Source organism: Nothoprocta perdicaria, unplaced genomic scaffold (assembly GCF_003342845.1).
Source record: "Nothoprocta perdicaria isolate Ctin4 unplaced genomic scaffold, notPer1 scaffold_338, whole genome shotgun sequence".
Taxonomy (NCBI): domain Eukaryota; kingdom Metazoa; phylum Chordata; class Aves; order Tinamiformes; family Tinamidae; genus Nothoprocta; species Nothoprocta perdicaria.
In genome coordinates this window covers 192,334-199,981 of record NW_020455575.1, presented here as the reverse complement: position 1 = coordinate 199,981, position 7,648 = coordinate 192,334, and the positions used below count along the sequence as shown (strand labels likewise).

General features: G+C 44.0%; 1 protein-coding gene across 5 annotated transcripts in view; it reads left to right on the top strand.

Moving 5' to 3' along the window:
* The window catches only part of PLA2G4A (phospholipase A2 group IVA), a 79,100-nt gene that overhangs the window by 24,412 nt on the left and 47,040 nt on the right, over positions 1–7,648 (top strand). The window contains exon 1 of one of the 5 annotated variants that reach the window (XM_026043737.1): positions 23–59. The exons of the other annotated variants lie outside the window; for them this stretch is intronic. The gene's annotated coding sequence lies outside the window, so the exon portion shown is untranslated. Of the gene's footprint in view, positions 1–22; positions 60–7,648 lie in introns of those variants that run through there. 5 annotated transcript variants of the gene reach the window in all.

Sequence of the window (7,648 nt, the reverse complement as noted above, 5' to 3'; positions counted from 1 at the left end):
AAAAAAAAAAAAAAAAAAAAAAAAAATGCATAGGAGCGACTGATGGTGACTTAAAGCAGGTACTTGCTCATGTCTGTTAGGATTACGGTCACAGAAATTGCAGTTCCTCCTTCTCATGGGATTGCGTGTTCCTCTTTAGTACGGATTTCCAGGCTGCTGCTGGTAATGCTTGCGGCCCCCATAGGTGCCCGCGTGCCAGAGCTCCTGCGTCAGCACGAGTGTCACGGTGATGTGGCCATCCCTGTGGCTATGGCTCCCGCACCCCCCGAGCCGTTGCGTGCTTCGTGTCCGCGCGGGGTCTGTCACCGTCACCTCGATGACAGACCCAAAGGTAGGATGGGGCTCAGGGCCCAGCGCGACCAGAGCTGCCCCCAGCCTCCCGACACCTTCTGAGACGGCTTTGAGGGATTCTGCGCTGACCCTTTACAACCCCCTTTTCTCCGCTCTGTTGTTGCTGTATAAAACCATAGTAACACTGAAATATTTTAAATACGTGATTGTCTTCGAATACTTTTGATTCTTTTTGACAATGGCTCTAAAATAGCCAAAACACAAAATATTTGAGCCAAGCCTTTTATGCCTTATAGTTCAATCCATAGCAGTTAGTGGAAAAACAGTTGGGGAAACATGAATGTGGAGTGAGCCCAACCTCTTGTGGGAAACTCTTTCCTTGAGAGGCCTTCCAGAAAATCCATTGAAGAACTTTGTAGGCATTTACATAAACTGCTGTTTCTTGGAGCGTTTCCCTGGTACCACCAAGGGACTGAGTTCCAGGCAATGTAGCAGTGGTTTTCCAGAGGCATGTGGTTTCGGGAGCCATCCAAGTGGCTCTGCTTGAGTACGTTTTAGTTGACTGAGATGTGCAATGCTGAGATGCGTGGTGATCCCCACGACTTGCAAGCGGGTTACGAGAGGACAGCAGTGATAGTAGAGCTGAAACCGCTTTAGTTATTAGGGAATTTTGAATTCAGATTGAACTAAGTTATTTTCCAGTCAGTTGTTAGCAGAGTTACGCTCGCATAGCAGCCAGAGAAGATGGTATCTCTTGATTTGCATCCAGCAGGTCAAACATGTGAATGTGAACTGCAAATATGAGAAAATTTGGTTTTCCTCTTAGGCCAGAAGGAGTCCAAAGCTGCGTCTCCTGGAGCAGTTTTCTCATTACTGGACTACTGAGAGCTGGGAGACCAAATTCAAGTTTATTCTCTCCCTGATAGGGAATAATGATGTGGATCGAAGTCTCTTTGTCCTTCAGGACAGAAGAACCTATCTCCTGAGAACAGGAGTGAACTTGAAGGAATTGGTAGGAAGACCCATGTTCAGGTGGCTATTCTAAAGACAAAGTCAAGTTATCTGTGGCTAACCTCTTCTCTGGAGGTCTTCAAAACCCGCCTGGATGCCACCCTGTGCCACATGCTCTAGGTGTGCCTGCTTGAGCAGGAAGGTTGGACTAGATGATCTGTAGAGGTCCCTTCCAACCTTAAATATTCTGAAATATTCTGAAATATTCTGAAATATTCTGAAATATTCTGAAATATTCTGAAATATTCTGACATCAACGTGTGGTGATTTCAGCAACGAATTTTGTTCTTTTTTTGTAAAGACCTGGCTAAGCTAGTGTTTAAGCACCCATCTGAACCTGTCGGATGTCTTTGGGCACCAAAAGGCATTAGAAACATCTTCCAATTAAATTAATATTTACTTAATTCTGTGACAGCCTCTCCCTAATTGAAAACTCCTTGTAATCCAGTAGCTATGGTACTTGTTACTGCCCTCCTGAGAGGGGATGGTCTCTGCCTCATGTGTTTCCCATCCCTCTGCGATAGAACTTTTTCTTATTACTACTAGTCTGAAAAACAAATACCAGAACCTGCCTTAGTAATGGAAATGATGTCACTGCTGCCCTAGGTTATAATAACGTGATGTGGAAACAGGACACTTCTTTTAAAAGAATTCCGTTTTTTTTTCTAAAAATGATATTCAGACATTCCTGAGGGCTTTCATTTATTGTTTACCTCAGAAATGATACTAATTTCCTGACTGTACCAGTTTCCAGTACTAGGTGTGTGTCAATGTCTGGCGCAGCATTACTCAGCCCATGGTGGTGGTCCCTAGGACGAGAGAAAGGGTCCACCACACAACTGCAACAAACAAACAAACAACAGCCCCGAGCCACTTGCTTCTGCTTGCAGGTTGTGGGGAGAGGAAAAGTCATTACTGAACCTTCAAACTTCAGCCTTGCTCATGCAAATGGGGAGTATTGCAGCAAGAGAATCGATGGGCTTTTGTTTTGAGATGCCATCTCCTTTCGGAGGAACAGTGGCTTTGGTAACGGAGCCTCCCAGGGCTAGAGCAAATGATACGTTGCTTCTTTCTCCCTCATGATAAATGTCTGCTGAAGTGGTTTTGTTCAAGGCTTTATTACTCATTTAAGTATTGTTCACTGTTAATTTTTACCACCTGAAATTTTTACATTTTTACATGCTGAATTTTTACATGCTGAAAGCGCAACGTATAAAGTGAACTGTATACAAATAGGTCTCTTTTTCCTGCTCTCTCCGTCACTGCAGCCTCCTTTGATTGTAATGAGATTTGTAAAAATGATGTTTGTTGTAATAAGTGACAGTCCCTGCCTCAAGAGATTACTACTTAAGACTTGAGAGTTAAATGGACTGATATAGGTGAGAGAAGAGTGAGAAATTTAGGGGGATGTATGGGTTGCCTCAAACTGGTTGGTGGCTTTTGCCAAACCAGTCAATGGAAAGATCTGCCTTATGGAAAATCTTCCTGTAGGTCTTTTCTGTGTCCTCAAGGTATAAGTTATAAATGAGACTTCAAACAAGTGAGAAACACCAAACGAAATGCTCCTTCTGCCCTGTTCCAAACCTGATAATGTTAGTGTGAGAACAACACTCACGGGCAGCCTCACAAGCACATAGGGGCTCTGTGCCTGAACCATAACTCAATGTGCTGTACCAGGTAGATTGTGCCTTTCATATTTAACATGCAAATGTTTATGCTATGTAAAGTCAGCAGCTGCTGCCTCACATCTTGGTTCTGGGTGCTTTTTCACCAGGACTGAAAATAATTGTGAGGAGAAAGTGACTGGTCACGTAGAGCTCTGGAGTGTAACTGATGAGCACTTTTCTGCTTGTCAGTCTTGTGCATCCTCTGCTCAGAAGCAGAATTTCATTTGTAAGACAGGTGCCTTTTGAAGCAGCTCTGTCTTTACATTTTCACGAGTGTGGATACCTACCTGAGTGAGTATCCGGAATAAAGGCTTTATCGGGCAGCTCAGGGGCTCTGTAGGAAGTTGGTGTGATGTCTGTGCTCATGATACTGAAAGTGGTTCTTCTGTCATTGCAAACCTCTGCCAGCAGCTTTGCTTGTGTGGGTATTTTCCAGTTTGAGCAGCATGTGCTCATACAAACCTTCCAAGTTAAGTGACCATCTGCATTTAACTGTGACATACTTCCAAATGCTATTTGCTTTTCATACCAATAAGCTTTTAAATTCTTCTGTAGCTTAGCGAGTGTTGGCTTAACTTTGCAAGAATATTTTTGATAATGGATATGTTTTTGGTGTTGATATATTTTTGATAAGTCATAAAGTCCGGTATGATTCAGAAGTCTATATAATAACATGAAATCAAGTCTCATAGTCCTGTTGTCTTAGATAGTCCCCTCTCTACCAAATCCACGGGGTTCTGGAAAAATGGCTGTTGTAATTATGGCAATTTTTATGAAGTATTGTTGCCTCAAAATTAAGTACTTTTGCTTATCTTCTATCTCCTCATTGTGTACCTGAGGTCCTGTAATCTCATGATTTGGGAGCTGAAGTAATGTGAGCACGAAAAAGGTATGTTGAATGAGGCTGAAGGGGAAAGAAAACAGGTTTTGCTGCCTGTAACTTGTGCAAGAGTGGTCATAGCTCGCCTGAGTTGGGTGAACTTTCTCTGCCTGTGACCAATGCTCTGTGCATCAGAGAAAAACAAAGAGGAAAAGTCCCACAATTGTCCCTAATTTTGCAAAACTATTTTAACAAGAGACTGTGCAAATGTGGTGTTTCTTACGGCCTTTGATCATTAACCATTTGCTTCTTGAGTCATTGCTTGTGGCTCCTTGGGGAGTTAAATTGTGTCCTGGAGGCCACGTTGGAGATCTCGGTTGCCAGCCACAACCAGTGTTTGTTTGTTTTGTTTTATTTTAAACCGCTTTTTGTGCGTGTATGTTAGCACTCATGTAGCTAGCCCCTTAGTACTGCTGGTAGCAGATCACGGTAAGGCTCGAAATAGTCTCTTGCTTAGGGTAGAGAAAAGCCCAGTGTTGTTTTCTTCTGTTTTGTTGCTGTTGAGCAACACTTCTAGTTTCCATCCAGCTCCGCATTTGGCAGGTTGTGCGTCTGTCCTTTTGCACCCTTGTGCTCTCCTCTGGTCAGGCTGTGGTGCAGGAGGGAAGCAAGCCTAGGCCCCAGCAGCCTTCAGCATCCCTGGCACATGGTGGCGGAGCACAGCGGTGCAGCCAGCTTTGGGAAAACGATTGGTTATGCAGTAAAGAAAGGGGAAGTGCAGGAAAGGACGGAGTAACGAGGGCATGGGAGACAGCACAGACTTCTTCAGATCTGTGCAGCAGAGGCGACAGGCTCTGTTTCTGTGTGTTCAGCTCTGTGGGCTGCCTGCTGTCAATACAGGATCAAGGACACATCGGTCCATTTGCTATTACAAAGGTTCTTTTCTTTATGTTAGCTTGCTGAAAAGAAATCTGTGCCCTCATAAATACACGTGGCCCTTGTGTGGACCATACCTTTTTAATCTGTATTCCAAGAGCGGCTTGGCAGTAGTGGTGGAATATTTCCCTGTGAATTTTGCCAGCGTCATTGAAGAGGCTGAAAAACTCTCAGCCTCATACGTTTTTTTGATGACTGCTTTTACTAGAAAGCCCTGACCAATTTCCTTGAGGCACACCCAGTGTGTGCTCCGACTGCTCTGTCATGCTTTATGTGACTGCACTACAGAGCGAAGGAAGTGTAAGACAGTTGCTTCCTTTATTACCACCAGTGGCCAGAGCTCATATTTTGGGTAAATAATCCCAAACCAGAACATGCAAGATGAGGTGTTGAGTCAGGTTTGACACACGGTGGAAGTGTAAGATGCTAAAAGGCACGTTGTGTGCAGCCCTTTCCCCAGCAGCAGCGCAGGGCGAGCATGAGTGTGCGCTGGGTGGGCCTGCAGCCTGCCAAAACATCAGAAATCCTGGAGAAAAAACTCTTTGGAACTTGTTCTGGAGACCAATTCATGGAATTGGAAAAGATATTTAAATGAATTTGTCTCATTTCCATCTAAGTTTGTTTTGTTGCTGACGTGTCTTACATGTAGAGAAGCCGGCTCTAGATTACACTAGCTCTTTGCATATTTTTCTCGCAATGCTTTGCTTCTCTCTGTGTGTTCCTCCCCATCGCCCAGGCTGCTTTTGCAAGGCACGGGAAGCCCTTGCTGCTCTCGGTGCAGGTCAGCAACGTGGGTAGCTCTTCACTGCAGAGGAAGGTGGAGTGTGTGCGGGGGACTCTGTGTAGACTAAGAAGTGAGCCTCACTCCTCTGTGGAAAGGCCTAAATTAGGAAATATCATTACAGTAATCTCCAGGATGCCTGGCAAAATCATGTAGGAGCAGATTATTTGCTTTTTCTATTGTACAGTCACGAAATCCATCCGTAACCGAGTAGGTCTGCAATCTGATTTGATAAAAGTGATTGGTGACATTAATGCTGAATACCTGAGTCACTCCTATGTTTTTTTTCCTGTGCCCTCCATTTTTATCATATCATCTCTCACATTAAAGACTGCACTAATGAGTCATCTTTATTTATATTTTAATTGTTCATCTCTTATTGTGAAAACAATTGGCAGACTTGTTATAAACAGTCTTCCCTTATGATTTTTCTTACCATCTTAAGAATTGTTTTAGTCATGCTTATCCAAAGTTGTGCTTTACTCAATTCTGGGGTTTCTTTCCTCAGCAAGGCTGTGCAGGAAGCTCATAGCCAGCAAGATCTCCTTGCTCTGTCTGTCCTTCCTTCTGGGCATACCTAGGAAAACTGTATTATCTGTAGCAGTGTTATTGGATAAATGGAAATCTTTTCCAAACCTGAAAGACCATGAGCAAGCCAAGCACTGAAGATTGGTGCTGCATTATTTGGGCTGGGCTCCCTTATGCTGTTGGCTGGAGGTGTTGCTTGGAGAAGGGGCTGTTTTGCTTTCCACACTGCACCTGGCTCCGTTTCTCCCTGGTCCTTGTATCCCAGTTCAGGGAACACTGCTACCCTTCGCTCACCCCTTGTGCTTGTGTGTGTCCAATAGAGCTGCACATATCCTTGTGATAGGGATACGTCTGATAGAGTGTCCACGTATCCTTGCGTTGTCCCACGTGCGGGAGAGCTGGCGCCCAGGGATTCACTGTGCCCCTGGAGCTTGTTTCCTGCACATGTTGCAACAAATGAGGCAGGGGCTTGTAGGAAGTGAGGGATGATCTCGGGACTAAGGCAGTTCACTGATAGTTCAGAGAGCTGGAGCCCTGCCCCCAGGATACCAGATAAGTAACCCAAACCTGATTTTACTTTGTAGGCCTAATCACTTCTCTTAATTCCAGAGCCATATCATTGATGTAGTTCAGGGCATCCTCTTAAAATGAGCACAGTAACTGAAGGTAGTTGCATTTTCTATTCTGTAGGCTCTAGACTTCCTCTTTCTCGTAATGATGGAAATTTCTGTCCTGGCTTATCTTCTCTATCCCCTTTGGAGACCACAACACATCTGCAGTCCCTGATGTGGCCGAGCTTGTTGATCACGGCTCTAGAACGTCCTATTAAGTAGGACACAAGGTGAAATAAACTGCAGTGCAACAAACCAATTACACAATATGCAGATAAACCTAATATTGCTTCCCTGTTGTCTGCCTGTTTACACCATTGCTTAACTGAACCGGTAGGATTTAAATGTAAAAAGTCTCCGTAATTATTACGGGACCATAAGTAAAGGTATATTTGTGTGGTAGAGGTTTTGCTTCAAGTCTGAAAAGCTACTTCCTTTTTCTAGCAAAGCTCCTGCCCCCAGGCAACGAGCTGCCTTAAATGAAAACTATGAACTGAAAGTATGGTAAAGCCTTTCTTAGGCAGACTTCCCTGGACTTTTAAAAAATAAACCCTTGCAGTTTCCAGCCTCAGGATATTGAGTCTGACAGGTTCAAAGAAGAGACACAGTGTATTGAAATGATTGAAACTGCATGGAATTTTTTTGGGCTGCATTATACAGGATGTCTTGGGGGCTTTTTGGAAGTGACATAGATCATCCTCCTTCAAGGCTTATCCTGCCCTTTAAAAATTGGGAATTGGCAGGAAGGATTTCCTTGAGGCTGAGGCTTGTGTGATGCTTTTCTCATTTCCCCCTAAAGCTTCTGTTGGTGCCTGTGGTTTAACTGAATTGTAAGTCTGACCCTGGCCTGCCATTTCTGCATTTTCAGATGTTCAGAAAAGACTAATACTCCTATTGTTATCTTACTTCGGAAGATGAACATGGTTTTGAAATGCAAGGCCCCCAGTGGCCCTTGATTTAGGCAGAAATCTTCACAAAGTCGTGGGATTTTTTTTGTTGTTGT